At 40.5% G+C, this 21,573-nt stretch overlaps 1 protein-coding gene across 3 annotated transcripts in view; it reads right to left on the bottom strand.

The window, feature by feature from the left end:
* MACROD2 (mono-ADP ribosylhydrolase 2) overlaps positions 1-21,573 on the bottom strand; it is a 1,236,456-nt gene that overhangs the window by 22,181 nt on the left and 1,192,702 nt on the right. The window lies entirely within an intron of this gene.

The raw sequence follows: 21,573 nt of genomic DNA, 5'->3' as shown, positions 1-21,573 counted from the left end.
CAGGGGCTGAAACTGGCTAGCTTTGAGGGGGGAAGAGAGAGGCAGCGTTTTGCCTGCCAGCCAGCCTGCCTTTCAGCTGCCAGTTTTGGGGTTTGTGTACCATCTCCGTGAAAACACGCCTCCTTGGATTGATCTCGCCGTATCCTTTCCCCCATTCCCACACCCCAATACTGGAAGAAAATTTAGGCAAGGAAGTGGTTGCTTGATAGCCAGACTTTTCGCCCACCCGCCCCACTTTTAACATAACCACAGCAGGGACAAGTGGCTGATTAATGTGGAGAGAGGTGTTCACATAGGGCAATCAATTGAAATGAGTCAATTTCACACCAGTGTTAAAATAAACAGACCTCGGACAGAGAAATAAAACTCGCTGCCAATACAAAAAGCACAAATCCCCATCCAGTCTTACCCGTAATGTGTATTCACCCATTTTTACAGCAATTCAAAACAGACTAAACCTGAATTAAATAGGAAGGCTTAAAAAAAAAAAAGCAATGTAACCGCCTTCTGAGTTTTATGAATGATCCTGTTCCAGTAGTGGTGGCCAGTCTAAGAAAGGGCACAGTAGAAATGAGGACTTCACAGTGATTCATGCTTATTTGTTAGGGTGATGGTCAAAACGTACACCGTAATATGGACTTTGGTTCGTACCGCCTGATTTCTTTTTGTGATCATTGCTGAAGAATCTCCTTCTTGTAAAATACAAGATGAGATAGGGACTAATCACATTTTGAAAGCTTTCCTGTATCGATCGGCATTAAAATTGATGTAGTTGAAGTGTGTGCACACTGAACAGTCACATACAACCTAGAATTTAAATTTAGGAAAATGTACTTGATAGCAGGCACTCAACATTTTTATTTCTTGTGCTTCAGGGGCTTGCTGGGGAGCTGACTGAAACTCCAAAGAATGCTAGAAATGAAACATCATCAGGAAATGGCCTTTTCCTGTTTCACGCTCTGTACTTTCAGATTTCAACCATTTAGGATTTCTGAGAGCAATTGTTAGCTAATTTCCATGATGGCACTTCCCATATTTTGTGGCAAATATGAAGCTGGCTCTGCCTACCCTGCGGCTGAGCAGCAGAAATCAGGCAGTCGGTTGCTAAGCAATCAGTAGAATTTGGAGAGAGAGGGAAGAGGCTGCACGGATGGAACATTTCAAAATGTTAACGCTTTGAACACAATCATTCATCTTTCCTACAGCTGGGACCAAAAAAAAAAAAAAAGAGCTGAAAAGTCATCCAACTCCTGGCCCCAAACCACAGAGAAGATCTGGCAGGGATGAAGAAAGGAGGAGAGGCGTGAGAATGAAAATGTCTACTCTCAGTCATATAAGGGCTGAGTTAGGTATCTGGCTGCAGAGACAAAGATTGGGAGTCTGATTTCCCCACTGTGCCTCCTGTACGTAACTAGAACCACCCTTTTGGCCTTGAGCAAGCTGGGCAGTCCCAGGGCACCCCCAGGAGAAGGGAATGGCAAACCGTTCCCAAATATTCCTCACCTGGGAAACCCTAATCTTTAAAAAGCACACACACTCACATTCAAAGAAGGTCAAGGGAGTATGCCCAAGTATTTTTATCTTTACAACAATCATGTTAGATAGCCTGATAGGAAATAATTAACCCAAATTCAACCCAGTTTCATGGCTCAGAGGGGTCTCAAACTAGGATCTATTCAGTTCTAGTCCAGCACTCTATCTATAACAGGTGTGGTTCTCAATCTTTGGTCCTCCAAATGCTTTGGATTTCAGTTCCCAGAAGCTGTGCCAGCCTAGCCATTGGTAAGAAATTCTGGAAGTTGGCAAAAACATCTGGAGGTCCAAACATTGAAACCACAAAGCTGTATCGTACATTTGAAGTTAAGGTATTTGTAGAACAAAAATACATACATACAAACAAACAAATGACCAAAACAACCCTACCACAGAAACTTTGAATTATTGGGAAGCCACTGTTTGCCTCAGTAAAGTTCTCTGTGGATTGCCTGCTTAGTTACCTCTTGTTTTTATATAGATATTACTTGCTTTTGCATTTGTATTGTTTTGGGGACCACACAGCCTTTTTCTATTTTTTAAAAATATATACGCATTGTTTCCTTTCCTTCATTTTGTATTTTTTAAACCATTCCCCCCACCCCTCATGCTCAATTGCACATAAACATCTCAGTTTTTCACACTCTTCTTGTCAGTGAAGTGCAGAAATGACAAGTTTGCATGCATGTTAAAATTTCAAGATGTCTCCTGAGGATTCTGCAGAGTAAAGAAAGTTTTCCCTTGGCATTTGTTAGACACCAGTGGGTCTACACTTTCCAAGCACTTTACTCATCACTGTCGTTCACACTTGACGGATAAAACTGTCTCACTCCAGTATTGAACTCTCTGCATATTTTCTAAAGTCCCAAGTGGCACTGTATACATTTAAAATCATCCACTGAGCTTGTGTGTGTGTGTTGTTTTTTTAAAGAAATGGAACCAAGTGAGATACTTGGATTACTAAAGGATTATTATTAGGACAATAAAATGAAAGCACTATGCGCCTTTATATATTTCTAAAGTTCAGGAATGGAGTGCTTAGAAGTCCTTTACAAAAAAAAAAATCACTTTGTGAGGAGAAAAAAAAGCCTGTCAGATTTCATATGCTCACTACAGCAGTTCTCTCAAATATCTAACACTTGTGTTTTGGGGAGATGTGATAAATAACCACACCACATCCCTGCCTGATGGCTGATGTCTCATAGATCTGCTGATGCTTTCTCCGGAATGGTGCTGGTTAACAAAGCAAACTTCGTACAATATGACAGATAGCACCTCAGCTTCCTCAATTTGATAGCATTCAAGGATACCTAGGCCTGCTGATATTGTCAGGCATTGAAGAGGCTCATGTGACATCCTTAAGCATAGCCTCAAAATTGCCCATTAGCTAGTCAGCAGTATTGGTTTCTCTGAGCTGAAAAAAAAAGTTTTCTTCTTTTTCAGGCTCTTGATACGTGAGCCAAGGAACATTGGTTTCCTCAGGTAGAAGCACTGTTTTAAAGTCCTGTACAGAGTTGAGTGTCATTATTGATGCTGTTACTCAATCTACAGCTGAGAAAGACCATCTCTGTTATACTGCCCTCACCTCACTGACCCTATGTGATAATCAGAAAGCAGCACTCTCTCCATCAACAACCCACCTCTTCTAGCTACCTATGTTCCTCGCAGAAGACTGGGTGAACAGAAAACAAAGCACATCTCTGCACACACATACTGTTTAGGGATGTAGCTTCAAGCCTTTCTTGACCTGATAAGAAACATAAAGGAGGAATTTTCGACTCTTATAAGATTCTTTTTTTTCCTCACGAAGGACTCTTTTTTGTTTTGCTCCTTATGTCCTTTTGCTTGTTTTTCTGAGCAAATCTGATTGTTAAAACAGACACAAAATGCCCTCTCCAGTGCTTTTAGTACTTAAAATAGTTTATGCAACAAGCACTGTCATTTTGAACATACTGTGCTATTTGTGTTAAAGCATTTGTGTTAAATATATCTGAAGATTCTCACTCATCCAGGTGAGGTTATCTGGAAGTTGAGTCATGGCAACTGGACTTCTTTCGTATTAGGTTGAAACGTTTTGCTACTCATCCAAGGAGCTGAAGAAGCTACTTGGTTGAGTAGCGAAACATTTCAACCTAATGAGAAAGAAGTCCAGTTGCCATGACTCAACTTCCAGATACATTTTTGTTAAACCGTTATTTTGGACAATGGTTCTTAATTCTGAACACAAAAACATTCCTCTTGTTTTAGTTCCCTTCCCATGTCAAGACTATAATGAAATTTGTCACTCTCTTGCAGGGTAATTTTTGTCTTATCTTGCAAAGATTTTTATCCCTATTGTATAGTTGGGAAAGAATACAATTTCATTGAGGGGTTTTTTCACCTCTAATCCATTCACCCATGACATCCATCACATGAATTCCAGCAAAGGTAACTACAGAGCTTTCCAGATATCCTGTCCTTTCCTTCTTCTGGGTTTTCAGAAGAAAGGCATGCAGGCGCTATATTTATGGCAAAATTTACATCATTTAGGGACAACATCTGAAATCTCATTGCTTAGCATAGGAACTTACTTCTAGAGTAGGCCCACCGATTCAATGGGGATATGATGAGTCAACACCTCTTTAAGTCTCATTCAATCAAGTTGTCCTACTTTAACTGCAACTTACTTTAGCCTAGTATATTGCAACTACTGTACATTAGGTCCATTTGAATAGTTGGAATTTAAGGAGGAGTTAATTCACCAAATCTTCACTGATTCAATGGACCTACTCTAGTGTGACTTATATGCTAAGGATTCCAGCCACTGTTTGTGTAGGTGCATTTTATATCTCCCCTTCATATATAGCTTCTCTCAGGAGCATACTGAGAAAATATACGAAGCGATAGAAAGGGATATTCTTTCAGGTGTGCTGAATGAGTGTCCAAATCAAAAGGAAATTGAACGATGGGATGTATTTTACAAATGGTCTTGGTTTCCTTACAGTGCTGGAGTAACTTAGGTTTAAACTAAAATATAATTGCAGGTTGATAACTGGAGGGTAATCTAATAGTTTTTAAAAAAGCAGAAAGTTGATTTGATATTGAAATACGAATAGTTGGAAGGACTGTATATTCTGTGTTCTCCAATCCTCAATTTTTTTCCTTCCCCCCCCCCACTTCCTTTTACCTTTTGTACTCCCTACCCTATTCCTAGTAGTTAAAAAATGACAGGTTACTTACCTGTAAACATGGTTCTTCAAGTGGATCTCTATGAATCCACACTAGTGGGTTAAAGCTCTGGAAGATTCTGAGAGGTCCAGCGCAGGCATTGTTTAACCCACTGGTGTGGATTCATAGAGATCATGTTGAAGAAATAAATATTTAAAATTTTATATATAGCTTCTCTCTATGCATGACTAGCAGCATCTCAGTGTTACTGGTGACTGTGGTCACCGTGATCCTACTGTGCCATTGTACTCACACAATTTCTATAGCATAAGGAGCTGCACATTTTTGGTCCCTAAGGAAGAGGGTCTCCCAAACAGGTTGGCATTAGTGGCTTTTTGGTTTACAGAAGGTTGTGGAAGGAGCTGTATTTCCTCTGACTGTGCATACCTTTGGCCAAAGGGTACAAATGCTGGACAACTCTTCCACAACGAAGATAACAACATGATGAAAGCCAATGGGGAATGGCATCAGGCAGCTTCAAAATCTGGCTTGAATTCTTGTTTACCTCTGATGTCTGATAAATGTGTTGGACCTTGTGGAGATCAATGTTCCTTGGATCTTTTCCCCAATACCCAAAATGCTTGTTGTGCAATAACAATGTAAAGAACCCCTTGTGGTAGACACACTGTGTAACTGGGACAGGGACCTGGCAGTCCTTCCCATTTTTCAGTGCCCTCCACAATTGTGATAGGAGTAAATGGCTCAGGAAGAGACACAGAAGGAAAATGCCATGGGGAACCTGGCCTGCATTGAGATTTGTAACAGGTACCACAAAGAAACAGTTCCAAGACAACCACATTTACCTTGTGAACGACAGAATACCATTATGAAAAACAATGCAAGGATTTAAGAATTCCATATGGGGGAAGTTAAAAGCAAGTTCAGAGCTTAATCATGCCTCATTGTGCTGCTCTGGGTGGCAAGCCGAGGGGGCTCTATCTATTCGATCAGCAGGCTTTCCATAACACTGAAGCTCTGTTTATATAAATCTTCATTTTGTTCAGGGCAGCTTGCTGTCTATGTGTGTGCGACTGTCAGTGAGTAGGGAGGAAAACAACAACATTCATTATGCTGACATGCATGTGAAACAGGTATTATCCCAAAGCTCTTCTGTCCTGCTGTGCAATAAAGCCGTGTGCCACAGAGAAATGAGTCCATTTCACATAAGCAGCAGAATCTGATCAAAACAAGAAGAGCCTTCAGAAGCATTTTATTCAAAAGGTATTCTCTCCCCCCCTCCAGCCCCAGCCTGCCGCCTTTCAATCTTGATTGCTACTGCTCGGAACACAAACAAGATGCACATCTCAGGGCCTCCTCAGCAGGAGATGAGAGATAACCAGAATACAGTTTGCGAGATACCATTTTCAATTACCATTTCCAATTGCATTACTGCCAGACTTCATTATCATAAAACTTCATAGGTGGGTGAGATTTCTAGAGAATCAGTACTCAAAGTGGAACCATGGAATACAGGGAGGAGGTGAACAGTACACACAATTGCCTACAGACAGTCTTCCCTGCTCCCCCCCCCAAAAAAATAAATCGTACAACATTTAGAGCAGCCATTCCCTACTGGGGCCTTATGGCCCTTTGGGGGGCCCTGGCACATTTGAAGGGAGCCATAGAAGATAAATAATTCTTCACATATCACCTTATAAGGTTTGTTGTGCAACTTATACAATCCTGATTTAACCTATGTCTTTCATATTATATAACCATGATAAAAAAGGTTGAGAGATAGAAAATTATTTAAACATTTGCTAAACATATACAATAAAAAAATAACAATGAAAATGCACAATGAATTTTGTCTTTGAAATGCATATGCACAACAAACATTCACATATTAAAATCTAGATTAAATGCCCTGATTTTTAAAATTTCTTTTGCCATCTTTCTGCATTATTTTTATATAATTGGAGAATGATATTCACTGTATTCACTTTTTCAAAATATGCAGAGAATTTTGAAAATTTTACAGTGTATTTACATATGCTGTACTTAAAAGCCAATCAAGCAAAATATTTAAAAACAACAAAAACGATAACAATATTAAAATAGCTTGCTCCTTTTGTGTGGGAAACTTCTGCCTAAAGGTTGTAGCTGCGATTCTGTTTCAGTGAAGCGCCCGGCCCGACCTGAAGGCACTCAACCCAAAGTTACCTGGGGGATAATAAAGACGCTGAGTGCTGATGCAAAAATAACTCTAAATCAGCAGCAGATCCCAGAAACTCCTGAAACTTTTCTAGCAGCCATTATCTTGCAACTAAATGCCAACTCTGTAACGCTGTTGTGTTGTGTTCTCATTCTTGGAACTGTTCCAATAGGTGTTGCAGAGGCTTGAGAGAATTTGCATGCCCGTTTGCAATTTAGTGGGAGGTGGGGGCGCTGCGGGTTAAACCGCAGAAGCCTCTGTGCTGCAAGGTCAGAAGACCAGCAGTCGTAAAATCGAATCCACATGATGGAGTGAGTTCCCATTGTTTGTCCCAGTTCCTGCCAACCTAACAGTTCGAAAGCATGTAAAAATGTGAGTAGATAAATAGGTGCCACCACGGTGGGAAGGTAATGGCATTCTGTGTCTAGTCGCGCTGGCCATGTGACCACGGAAACAGTCTACAGACAAACGCTGGCTCTACGGCTTGGAGATGGGGATGAGCACTGCCCCCTAGAGTCAGACACGACTGGACTAAATGCCAAGGGGAACCTTTACCTAACCTTTACCTTGCAATTTAACTTATGGGAAAGTTTGGCGGAAATTGTGAACATCTCTCACTTCTGTCTGCAGGAGGCATATGTCATGCAAGGATTGCCAGGAACTTGCTTAGTTCCTGTCTGTAAAGAACCTTGCAACATTACTAATAACACTTGGCTAAGACAGTGGTTGAATGCCACTGTCATTAAGTATACTAATTCTCATGAATGGGGGCAAACAACAAAAGTGCTACCCATTGATGCATTTTCCATCTACACCCCCTTTGCAGCATCTAATGAAAACACGTCATGTGCCAGTCGTCAACTGTTCCACTGACATGTGCATTTCTACAGCTAGAGAATTGTACCCATGCTGTCAACATTTCTAATAATTTGGCACATATCATCCTACCTACAGGGTGTTTTTTTACATGTGGTCAACATACTTTTAGCTATGTTCCAGCCAATCTGTCAGAAACACAATGCTGTCTTAGTAGATTAGTAATCAACTTAATGCAACCTTTTGCTTTGCAGAACTCCTTGATTCGGCTGAAAGGAGAAAGCTTATCTCTTGATAGTACTTGTAATGGTAATGTTACTTTGTTATCCAAAGCAGAATATGTTTCACTGGCTGTATTGCTTGTCAGCGTTCCTGGCCTTGCTGTTCATAATTCTCACACTCGTCAACATTGTGTGTTCCGTAGCTAGAGCCATTAACCGCACTTCCACTGCTATTGCCCTGCTGAATCAGGAACAGTGACAACTATGTGACGCTATTTTAGACAACCACGCAGCATTGGATTATGTCATGTTGTGCAATCACGTCGGTTGTGAGTCTTTTGCCAGTCTCTGTTGCTTCAACTTATCTGATAATAGCCATGCAGTAAATAATCAACTTGCTCAGCTTAGACAGCTTGACAATAACATACAACAGGACATCCTTCCTTCTTGGTGGACAGTTTGTGGTCATGGCTACCCTACTTTTGATGGCTTCACACTGTGTTAATGGAATTATACTCCTCATACTCATAAGTTCCTGTTCCTTTATTCAATGTATACCAACCTTCTTTTCCATGATAACTACAGTACCTGTCTCAAAGCTTCGCCTTCTGGTCTTCACTGAAAAGACTTATATGTAGTTCACAAATACATGAAAGAATATGTGCCTTTGCTTAATGAACATAAAAAGGGGGAGATGTGGGAAACTCTAAAGGTTGTAGCTGCGATTCTGTTTCAGTGAAGTGCATATACTCCTGGCAGGATGCGGCAGGCAGAGTAGCCCTTTCTTCTGCCCTTCCTCTTAGAGTTAGAGCATAAGATCAAAGGGTTATTTTAGCCAATCCTAGTTAATGATTAGATAACCACTATCCTATCTGTTTCTCTCATGACATACTGTGTAATCATGCTAAGTCAATAAAAAGAGCCCTCGGGGTGTTGCCGAGAAGCTCCACTGGTTAGGACAGCTGCTGTCGACTCCTTTGTTCTCTCTCTCCAAGGCAATTAGCTTTTCCTTTGTTCAGTGATCACCACACTTTTGCATTCTATCAAATCCATATTTAGCATAATGCAGAATGGGATACTTATAAAAGCTGAATGCGATTCTTATTTTAAAATAGCTGAGGTACGCCTTTAAAAAGGTGGTTCTTCTGATTGCCATTGGTTCAGGCTGTTGTGCGATCAAAACCGTCCAGCTACTTCAGACAAATATGGACAAAGTTGAATCTGAATTCCTCTCTCCATGCCAACACTGACAATGAGAATATCCACTGAAGTATATTGATACCATGTATTTTTGAATGATATCTTCCTGGTACAGATGAAAAGGCTTTGAGCCTTTCAGTGGAATCTGAACAGCCATATTTGTTGCTTGTAAGGCACGATTAGTGAAACATTTGCTGCTGGTTCCAAATGTAGTAGAACATTTACCCAAATCCTTGAAGGCGATTAACTGTCTTTAAATGCCACTCCTGTGATCTCTGTCCCAGCATTATGAAAACAGGAGCTGGGATTGTCCTCAGGCTTGCATGGGACCATTCCTGTTCTTCTTAACGTGGGTGGGTGTATGAGTGTGGGTGTGGATTAAGCAATTAACATTGAAGCGCCACTTCCACTGGCTTCGAAATGAAATCATTTAACAAAGTCAGCATAGGCATGAGCTGGTACCAGGGGCTTCGCTGCCCTATTGTTAAGTTTGAGAAACATAACACTGGCATGCCCAGTGAGAGGAAAGAAGAAGAATGTCTAGGTCTGAATGTGTGGTGGCCATATTGGTTCTGTACTGTGCTTGTCTCTTTTGAGAGAACAAGCCAACTGAGGGGAAATCAGCATGGCTTCTGTAAGGGTAAGTCTTGCCTCACTAACCCTTTAGAATTCTTTGAAAAGGTGAACAGGCATGTGGGTGCAGGTGAACCAGTGGATCTTGTCTATCTGGATTTTCAGAAGGCGTTTGATGCAGTCCCTTACTAAAGGCAGCTGAGAAAACTCCACAGTCAGGGGATAAGAGGGCAGGTCCTCTTATGGATTGAGAATTGGTTGAGAACCAGGAAACAAAGAGTAGGTGTCAACGGACAAATTTTCACAATGGAGGGAGGTGAAGAGCGGTGTGATCCAAGGATCTGTCCTGGGACTGGTGCTTTTCAACCTGTTCATAAACAACCTGGAGACAGGGATAAGCAGTGAGGTGGCCAAGTTTGGAGATGACACGAAACTTTTCCAGCATATTGAAGACCAGAAGCAATTGTGAAGAGCTCCAGAAGGATCTCTCCCAACTGGGAGAATGGGCGGCAAAAGTGTTTCAATACAGCAAAATGTAAAGTAATGCACATTGGGGCAAAAAAAATTCAAAACTTTAGTTATCAGCTAATGGGTTCTGAGCTGTCTGTGACGGACCAGGAAAGAGATCTTGGTGTGCTGGTGGACAACTCAATGAAAGTGTCAATCCAGTGTGCAGCAGCAGTGAAGAAGGCCAATTCCATGCTAGGTATCATTAAAAAGTGGATTGAAAATAAAACAGCCAACATTATAATGCCATTGTACAAAACGTTGGTAAGGCCACACCAGGAGTATTGAGTACAGTTCTGGTCAATGCACATCAAAAAAGACATAGTGGAACTAGAAAAGGTGCAGAAGAGAGCAACTAAAATGATGGCTAGGCTGGGACACTTCCCTTATGAGGAAAGGCTACAGCATTTGGGGCACTTTAGCCTAGAGAAAAGGTGCCTGAGGGGGGCATGATTGAGACATATAAAATTATGCTGTGAATGGATAAAGTGGATAGAGGGAAGCTCTTTTCCATCACAAGCAATACTAAAACCAGGGGACATCCACTCAAACTGAATGTTGGGAGAGTGATAGTAAACAAAAGAAAATATTTATTTACTCAGTGTGTTGTTAGTCTGTGGAACTCCTTGCCACAGGACAAGGTGATGGCATGTAGCCTAGATGTCTTTAAAAGGGGTTGGACAGATTGCTGGAGGAAAAGTCCATTGCAGTTTACAAGCCATGATAAGGATGTATAATGTACAGACTTAAAAGGAAGTGACCTCAAAATGCCAGATGCAGGGGAGGGGTATCAGGAGACAGATCTCTAGTTGTCTCATGTGCTCCCACAGGTACAAGAAGCTGGGCTAGACAGGCCCTTGGTCTGATCCAGCAGGGCTGTTCTTGTGTTCTTATGTGTACCCTTATGCCTGAGGAGAAAGGGATGGAGATGGTACCATCTCCTGGGACAGATGGATTAACATCCTTACAGTAGCAATGTATACCGTGACATCTCAGTCAGAGCCCCAGCTGCCTTGCTATAATTACGTCTCTGAAAGACAGGGTCTGCTTACTTCTCCTTTCCCTATAAAGAAAGAGGAAAAGACAGAGCCAGCCTCTACTGTGAAGGGCAGTGATGAAATCACCTCAGACAGTGGAGAGCTGGCAACAGCAAATTCCCTGCTCCCACCCAGGGGTGGAAAGGTCATTTCTGCTCTGGAGAGTGGCAGCTGTTCTACACAAATGTCTCAGACCCTTCAGGAGTATTGTGTCAAAGCAGTACAAGAGATGTCTTCAAGTGTCTCAGTTTAGAAGTGGGTGCTCACCTCTAACTATCACAGCAACAAAGGGGGATTCCACATGACTGTTGGAAATCTATGAGAGAATCTAAAGCAGATCCCACCCTGTCCTTGCAAGCAGAAGAAAAATTACGCCCCTTAACATGTCAAGTCATTGGACCAAAACTGTATTAACCAAAGAGAGCAATTTCTTTTCCTTTCTGATGATATGCAAAGCTATTTCCGCACTGCTAATTAAGCAAGACATTGAAAGGAAAGACCTGCTATGTGTCTCAGATGAAAAACTAAATTTGTCACCTACAAGAAACAAATGATAAATTTGTTCTCCTAACTCTAAGCTATACTGGCACGTTTTCCTGCCAAAAGTAGATTCCATTCCCTTACAATTGTAGGCAAACAGAATTGAAGGATATATTTTCAGTCATGTCACCAGGGGATGTTTGCTGATATTCATGTCAAGCTTTCCCATATATTGTTTGCTGACATGTCTTCAGCGGTATCGGAAATGCATGGTGACTCAGAGATGCAAGTTTTGTATGAACCAACAGTGATACTGTTTAACCTGACACCCACATACACACACCTCTGAGGAAAGTGGCAGAGGCTTCAATTCCCATTCCTATTGTATGACTATTCTCAGTCTAACCAGGAGCTCCAGGGCAATTCAGCACCTTCTTGCCTTAGAATCAATGAGCAAATTATTTTTTATTAGCAGCCACAAACAGGTAAGTGAGATTGTTGATGGAATAACGTTTAAGGAACACAGTGAGCATATATTTACATGTAGCTAATCAATGGCACTTCACAACTGACAAATGTTTCAGCATTCTATTTGGCTATTAAAGTCTGACATTCAGATAGAGCAGAAAGAAAAAAGGATGCAAAGAATAAAGACTTGAAAGTAATCTTTGAAATACTGCTATGACATAAGCTTGTTGACTCTGCAACAGCCAAGTGCTAGCATGTGGAGCCAAATGTAGTGTGTCAAGAACAGATTTTTAATAGTCAAATAATTAACTCTTTTGGTGTCAGATACGTCTATTAGAAGATTTGGTTTGACAGCTCTCAGTGATAGCCAAAATTAGGCTTGCAGATGAGTGCATTTTAAAATGAATAGAGGATTATATTCTCAAGTATTTGCCTAAAATGTATGTTCAGTTTTCATATATTTTAAGTAATGTGCCTACAGTTTTTCTTACAACTGAAAGATGTATGGATGTTACAACAACTCCAAAGTAATTTTATATTATGGAACCTAGAAGGTTTAGAAGTAAAAATTTGTAGAATTGGACAAACTTTTGAGTTGCCTGGAATTATTGCAAGAAAGAAAATGCTTTTAATAAGATACCCAGAGGAGTATTCTTGGATTAACCCTTCCTGGGAAAATGTCAGTTAGGACAAACCATACGTTTCTGTTCTTTGCCTAGGAAGCCTATATATCTCTGTAGGATTCCTGAGGGAGTCAGACATTCCGATTAGAGATAAATGAATAATTGAGGCGTGACCAGGCATTAAACGTTAGGGAAAGAGTGAAATAATGACAGTTGGTTAGCAATATTACATTAAACACACAACATCGCTCCCTTGTCCAGATCTCTGTTCCCTGGACTTCAGAAACAACAACACGATCTAACAAAATAAAAGGCATAACTGCAAGAGTTGCTGTAAAGAATGAACACATTGTTTTTTAGGGAAGTCAGCAATTCATTTTTGGTAAGCTGTGGACGAGTGCCTGTCACCTGCCATGATGCCCTCCGGCAGAATGGGCAAGGAAGAGGGTATTCCTCTGTTGACCAATGGCAAGGGTTCTGCTAAACAAGGACAGGTGCTTTGGCTCCACTCCTCACTCACTCATGGCTCAATCAGCCCACATGTTCCTCTCCCATCATTGCCAGACAGGTCTGGAAAAAAACGCCAGTTTCAGCAATATTGGGCTGGATGAAGTATGGTTCTGGCTCCCTTAGGAGGCAATTTCCTAGGTTCCTCCTTGCTGTGTGCCAATGATGCCCTGCCCTGGCATGGAAAAGCCTTGAAAGGAGCGAGAAGCGCATTTTGCTTGTAAGCCAAACAATTGATAGGATAAAGTGCTCATCTCATACAGTATATAGTTCTCTCTCTTTTTTTAGGGTCTTAAAAATATTTTGCCTTGCAAGTTGGTATCTAATAGAAATGGGAGTTTCTTATCTGTATACAAATATGAAGCCACCATCTCCAGTATCTATATTTCAGTTTATACTTAGTCCAATAAAGCATGCTATTCAAATCAGAACACTACTCAGTTCTCCTTCATTCTTTCCATAACATATTAAAACAGTATGGAATGTGCAACATGATTCCTCAGTACTTGTGTGTTTTTCTTATTAAGAAAAGTGGAGGAGAAGAATTTTTGTGGTCCTGAATACTTTGTTTTGGAACAAACTGAGCTTTTGTAGAAACAGCAACAGTAAAACCTCATACACAGCAGGTTCTTTGATATTCCTCCCCTTCTGTTTCTCTATTGTGTTCGAATGGCACAAAGACATAGAATTTCACATGCTTTGTTTTATTCTCTCCTCTTTCGGGATTGTGTCTTTGTAAAATCATGCATTTGAAAAACATCAGATGACTAAAACGTACACTTCTGAAATTTCCACTGTAATGACAAATACACATTAAAAGCACTTCCTTTTGTAATACTTGCACTTCTAAAATACAGGTGGTTTTTAAAATTATCATTGGCAACAAACACATTCACACCAAATTGCTGAGAATTTTGTTTTATGCTTCATGAGCAATGCGCTAGTGACACATACTGCTTGTTAACTCTTATTTGGCTGAGATTTCCCAGCCGGTCTCTAGCCAGCAAAAGTTTAGGGTCAAACTACATGTTACAGAGAAGCCATTATTATAATTCCTTAAGCACTGGTAGTCCAGAGCTATCACAACAGACTCTTTTCTCACCTCCTGGAATCTGTAGACCAGCTGTCTTTGTTAATGAATGGGTCTTCAGGACACAGCAACATTTGTTGCAAGTCCGATTCCTCAGATACAAAACTCTCCTGAGTGAGATTTCCAGAAAGCCAACATGATTTCAGCTGAGTTATCAGTAACGTTTATGATGCTATACCTGAACTTAGTTTGCAAATCTTGGCTCATTTGGAATCAAGATCTAAGAACTAAAAACTTAGTTTAAGATGCTAGCTACTGAGTGAACAACAAACCAGTAATCCCAATTTGGATGTGAAGCTAAATGTTTGCTGCCAGCAAATCCATAACTAGTTGAGCCACAACACAATGGTAGAAGAAGCCAAGTAGGAATGACTAGGCAGTGAGCAACAGCATGCTGTTTGTAAATGACAGTCCACAGTTCTCAGCAATTGTTCAACTTGTTCTTGTATGTGAACATGGCCTCCTTCAGCTCAAGGAGAAACTCTGCCATTATTATTCATTAGATGCTGCTGGACTAAGGAAGGGAGTATAGACCGAAGGCAAAATTTACAATCCATTAGACATATAATCATCATAGGGAGTATAGATATTCTTTTACTGGTAGTGTTGGCCTGGGGGGTGGGGTTGGAAAACATATATTTACTTGCTTGCTTCCTCAAAGAGAGATAGAGAGAGATCCCATTCAAAGAGGAGGATGTGAAAAAGTTTTTATGTACAGAGAGGTTTATGGTTTCTGAACAGGGAAACTGCTATAATTTACTGTTCCTTCCTGTTCTAGTATGATGCATTTCTGTTGCCTCTAACTCATTCACTACTGGTAAATTTATCATTCTTTAACAGTTTCTATCAATGTGATCCATCACCAGTAAAATGAAAAAGGAGAAGGAAAAACAAAAATTAAAGAAGTGTTAATATAGTGAAAAGTTAACATCCATGTTCTTAGCTAAATGTGGTTTTTACTGAGGTTTATGTATATAGAGTATTATATAGAGTGAGTATTTGCCTATTTTAATTCTGAAGTGGGAAGTTTGGTGAAATTATATTATCATGGTTGTTGAGGGTTTTTCGGGCTCTGTGGTCGTGTTCTGAAGGCTGTTCTTCCTAACGTTTTGCCAATCTCTGTGGCCGGCATCTTCAGAGGATAGCACTCTGTGCTCTGGTGTAGTTTGCTTGGGAGTGGAGTATTTATGGCTGTGAGGTAGGCTTTTGTCCTTTTCAGGAGACGAAAAACCCACAACAACCATTAGATCCCAGCAGTGAAAGCCTTCGTGAATACATATATCATCATGCCTGGTGTTTGGTAGTTAGATCTCATTACTGTGCTGATGATTTTCAACCTTATTTCTCTTTCCCAGGGGACACCAGGGAGGAGGTGGTATTTGTAAACTGTTGCATAATGCTGTCATGATAGGAATGAATAAAGTGAGGATTGTGGGCTGCATGTACACCCACAGAACATCTTTTGAGAAATATATGGGAAATACAAAGCCTCTCCTGATGAGAAGGATGCTGGGGACCAAAATTACATTCCACTCCTGGAAGCCCTCAAGAACAGAAACTTTTGGGTAATTCTCTGGTTCCAGGTTACGAGGGGCCTCTTTTGAAATAAAAGTGATTGTTAAAGTCATCTACATTTTTATTATACAGTGGTGCCTCGCACAACGATTGCTTCATACAACGATGAATTCACACAGCGATGGGTTTCTTTGAGGAATTTCCCCCATCGTTTAACGATGTTCTCTATGGGGGAATTTCACTTAACGATGTCCCTTTTTCGCTCCTGTAAAAGTGTCTTAAATTGTTAGAAACCTGTTTTAAATGCTTGCAATCGTTAGCCCACCTCCTGAACTCTATGCAAACTTAATTTCGTGTTGTTCTGAGTCGTTGTTAATTTTTGGTGATTTTTTAAAATTCTCCATTGAAAGCCTTTGAATGGTCCGTTCAAAGGCTTTCAATGGAGAAAACAAAAAATCACCAAAAATTAACGACTCAGAACAACACCAAATTAAGGTTGCATAGGGTTCAGGAGGTGGGCTAACGATTGCAGGCATTTAAAACATGTTCCAAACATTGTAAGACACTTAAAAATGAGCAAAAACGGACATCGGAAAGGACTTCAAAAGCACTGAAGCCGGCTTCAGTGCTTTTGAAGCTCTTCCGTTTTCGCTCATTTTTAAGTGTCTTACAATGTTTGGAACATGTTTTAAATGCTTGCAATCATTAGCCCACCTTCTGAACCCTATGCAAACTTAATTTGGTGTTGTTCTGAGTCGTCGTTAATTTTTGGTGATTTTTTGTTTTCTCTCTCATTGAAATGCATTGGACGGACAGTTCAATAGAGTTCAATGAGGGAAAAACAAAAAATCACCAAAAATTAACAACGACTCAGAACAACACCAAATTAAGTTTGCATAGGTTTCAGGAGGTGGGCTAATGATTGCAAGCTTTAATCTGTTCCAATTGGAACGGATTAACCGGTTTTCAATGCATTCCTATGGGAAATGGTGTTTCACTTAACGATGTTTTCACATAACGATTTTTTTATGGAACCAATTAACATCGTTAAGCGAGGCACCACTGTATCTGAAACAGCTTAGAGTCCTAGGATCTTAGACCCTGCAATATAGCACATCTGGAATTCTCTCCTTAAAAAAGATCAGGCAGACAATCAATGACTCCTATTTGGTTAAACATATTTACCGGTAGTTAATCATTAGCCTTAGTATAATACTCTAGATGGGGGCAAATTGAGTAGATATATAGTCCACAACCAGACATATTTAATGTATTGTCAAGCCAGTGTTCTTACGCAGTTATAAGCAAAACAGCTCAAAAAAATTCTAGTAAATAGACATGCCTGCTTTGGACATTTGCAGATTTGAAACCCTACAGTAAAGAATCTTCCTTTGAATTCTTAATAAATATTCAAATTACTCTATTTAATTTACCCCCTGCTACTTATATGGAAAGCAACAACAGAAGAGACACAAAAAATGTTGGTCGGTATTGTATGGCAACAGTATTTCCAGGCAGCGAATGCATAGCCAATTTTTTTTGTACTTTATCCTGGAAATACTACAAGTGGCCACCTAAGAGAAGTTCTGCCAGCATGAGAAGAGGCTTTTCCTTAAGGATGAACTTCAGTGAGGATTCTGTTTCCTCCAACCACTAGATATGAGTACCAATTTGACTGCAACTGGCTCTTTAACCCAGCAGGATGCTGAGATTTATTTTCATATTTTGCTGGCACAAAGACTGAGGCTTTGCTCCACATTTTTCTGTGGCAAGCTCACAAAGAGATCTTGCTTCACCCAAAGGCTATTGGCCAATCTACAGGGAACAGGGAGTCAGCCTTTTGTCTGGAGCAGAAGAGTATGATTTGTGTGCAGAATCACACATTCCCTTCTGTCTTGTTGGCCTTCTGACATCATGAGCCACATGCTAAACTTGTGAACTGTTCGTCTTTATTCCAAGTTTTATGCCATCTTCACCTAACGCACAGTTCTGGGAAGTCATAAGCTTGCCAGATTTATACCTTTTTAGTGATCCAGTAAAGGTATTGTCCAACTGGGAATTGTGCTTCCAGACTGAAAATCTCCCCACATCTCTGCCACTGTCATTGTTATAGCCATGCAATATTAAGATAACACCTGGAAAATTATGGAGTTCTTGTTGGAGTGTATTCAGGTGAGCGGAGGTTTGCAGCCAAGATTTTTAAATCTGAAGGTGGAAGAAGTAGTGCACTTCCAGGGAGCATGACAGGCTTAAAGTAAGCAATAAACAACACGGTGACCTTTCAGGTACTGAATGTTTAAATTTTGGAAGAGAGAAGGCAGCATAAAGATAGGAAAGGAAAAACCACTTCTAGATAATCACAAATGACCCTTAGGAACCATTACATAAACTTCTCCCTATTTAAAGTAGGTATTGCCAGGGATAATTTTCAGAACCTGTTTCCATAACAAGCTAATTCATTGCATAATGACTAGCAAGCCACAGTATCATTACTCTGTTTTAAGCCTCTAACTGTGCAAGATTCACAAATTCTTGGCTGGGTATAATTTCAGTGTTGAAAAAAGCAGCAATTGATATTGCTGAGTACAGAGAACTTGGCAAGGGCCATTTCTCATTTCCCTCTCCATGCCGCATTACTTATAACAAATTCATGTAAAACAGAAATCATCTCCATTTTTTTAACCATGAGATCTCATTTCTTAACTTAAAAAACAAAAAACAAATCACAGCTTTATATTAATGGATCCTCTGAATGAAACACACACTTAGGCACTGCAGCCAAAGAAAACAAAACTGTTAAACCTATAAGCTTTAAATTAAGGTGGCCATTATGATCATCTTAAGAGCTTTTCACTATGAACTGAGTATGTGTAAGGGTGGTAAGCAACAGAGCCATATGAGCTGATTGGCAGTCCTTTATAGGAAGGACTGTCAGAGGACAGTTCTTTCCATCCTCTAGTCCAAGGGTTGCCCAGTCCAGGTCTAGTTCAAATATAAGGAGAGGTAGGACTTTTGACACAACTCCGGGAGGCAGTGGAAGACAGGAGGGCCTGGGGTGCTCTGGTCCATGGGGTCACGAAGAGTTGGATACAACTAAACAACTAAACAACAACAGGACTTGTGTTTTGGATGGCAGAATCAGCAGGCACCCAGACTGTCTAATCAGTCTCTCCCATCATTATGGGATGCACAGTATTTAAACTTACAGTCATTATTTCTAAATAGGTATCTATATCTATTCATTTGCTTATGGAAATTTTATGCAAATCACTGACATTGTATCAGTCGTTACCTGAGAGGTAAGGCACAGGGTCTCTGTGGGCCCAACCTAGTTGGAAACAGATAGGGGCAGCTATGTGTGGTTGCCTTGATACAGCTCTGAGGATAAGTGCAGGCACATCACTGTCAGAATCACCACTGCCACCACTCCAGTGTCATCACAGTTTATCAAGTCATGGACTACCTGCCCCCCAAACCATTATGCCCATTCCATTCAAGGGCCTGGTTTTCCTATGCTCCTTTCCGGGTAATCTGAAATGACGAGTTGTCACCTGTCATGGACCATGATGACTAGCATCTCACATCAGTGACTAGAGAGAGGACAAAAAGGCTACAGTTAGGTAAAATGTGGTGTAAAGCATAGGGTAAAGCTTGGTGGTGGCTCTTCCTTTGCTGGAGGTCCTTAAACAGAGATTGGATGGCCATTTTCCAGGGATGCTTTATCTTGCTTTGACAGAGGACCATCAGGGTGCTTTTCAACACTATTATTGTGATATTACGGTTTAAGCACTGCCCTGGCTGTGTCCATTTTAAGGACTAATGTGAACAATCTAGTCATTCCTTCCTTCATCACTCCGTGGTATCAAGAGAACAAACAGACTTTCCAAAGTACTCCTCTGCAACCGATCAGCAACAACATTGTGAAAGTGTCCCCACTCCCAGGAGCACCACCCCAACTTCTTGCATTGGATGGCTTGTCTGAAGCTTTGCAGAGCTTTACTATAGCTATACAACTTACAATGACCTTTGAATAATAACTCTCCAAAATGTCGTGTCCTCAACAGATCTGCTAAACTCTTGTAAACTCAAGCTTGTGGCTTCCTTTACAGAGTCAATCCATCTTATAGCTGGTCTTCCTTATTTCCTGCTGCCTTCAACCTTTCCCAGCATTACTGTCTTTTCCAGAGAATCCTGCCTTCTCAGGAGGTGTCCAAAGTATGACAACCTGTTCCATCATTTTGATTCCAGAGATATTTCAAGCTTGATTTGCTAAGGACCCACTTGCTCAGCATTTTGGCAGTCCAGAGTATCTGCAAAGTTCTCCTGCACCATTGAAATGCTCTTTCTCTTCTGACCACCTACGTGTGCCTCATTTCCTGAGGCATTTGGAGGAGGGTTTGATCCCAAGGTTTCTCCAGACATGGCTAAGAAAAGTGATGCCTGAAAACCCAGTCTGGGCGGGACTTGCCAATTCTTTGGTTCCGTATAAGGCAGAGAACATACATTCCTTGTGTTTTCCGAAATATATTTGGGGAATACAATCAAATTATGTGTTTAAATCAGAGTTGTTTGATTGGATAAATAGTTTGGAATGAATGAAGCAAAACAGTTTCCTCTCGATGCTGTAGGATAATGTCAATATGTTATAAAAACTAAGGCATTTGTTTTATATTAGACAAGTGGCTAGAAATTTATTTTGAATTCTTTATCTCCTGTTGCCTCACAATCACTTCTCTTTTACCACAGCTGAAAGGACACTTTTAAAACATTGTTTTCCATGTTTTATTTTAAAAATTTAATAATACAAAAATGTGGTGCATACAACTTATGGTGCTGAAATGCTTCACTTGAGGTTAGTCTTGTCCAAATAAACCATAGAGAAGATAAACCACTAACTGGCATATGAACCCATATTTGTTGGGTTTATATGCCAATTAATTTTTTAAAAAATGGAAAAGAACCCCTTGAGTCTTTGTCACTTCTCACAGTAGTGCTGGGAGATGCCAAAGAGCAAGTTAGCCTGAGGCTCATCACTACGGCTTTTTCTCATAAACTATAGTGACAGCTTCCTGGGCACCATGTTCCTTGCAATAATTATGAATCTTACAACTTTGCCCAACTTCATGATGTTGACATTTTTGGTCTGCTGTCAAAGGTAGCCTTGGGCAAGCTGCAGAGTCTTAGGGCACCTCCAGAAGAAGGGAACAGCAAAAGCTGGAAAGAGTTGCCATCAACTTGACAGAACATTATTATCACTATTGTTATCCAAGATGCATGCCTTATCTATAAAGGATGGCTTTGTCAGTGGCAGGCAAGCTGTGATGCATTTTATAAACACAGCAGAAGTGTTTCTTTGTTTATTCCAATAGGCTCTCAGAAATGATTGAAGAGCTGGAAGCATGAAATCTGGCATGGATACTACTGAGGGCACACCTTAAATAAATGGCTGTGTTACCTGTGCAGTGGTCATATGGGTTGAGAGTTTCTGGGAAATGAAGTCCTCATTGACCCAAAATTGTGAAAACAAGAAACAGGACCTTTTGTATGGATACTAGTGGTTTCCCAGTTGATTTAACTTTCTAGTTTACCTCTTCACCACTAATATTGCCTGGAGTCCCAAAAAAAAAAAAAAAATTAAAAT

The sequence above is a fragment of the Pogona vitticeps genome, chromosome 1 (genome assembly GCF_051106095.1).
Source record: "Pogona vitticeps strain Pit_001003342236 chromosome 1, PviZW2.1, whole genome shotgun sequence".
Classification (NCBI taxonomy): Eukaryota; Metazoa; Chordata; class Lepidosauria; order Squamata; family Agamidae; genus Pogona; species Pogona vitticeps.
Note: the sequence above shows the minus strand (reverse complement) of the source record. Positions and strands in the feature narration are given on the sequence as shown.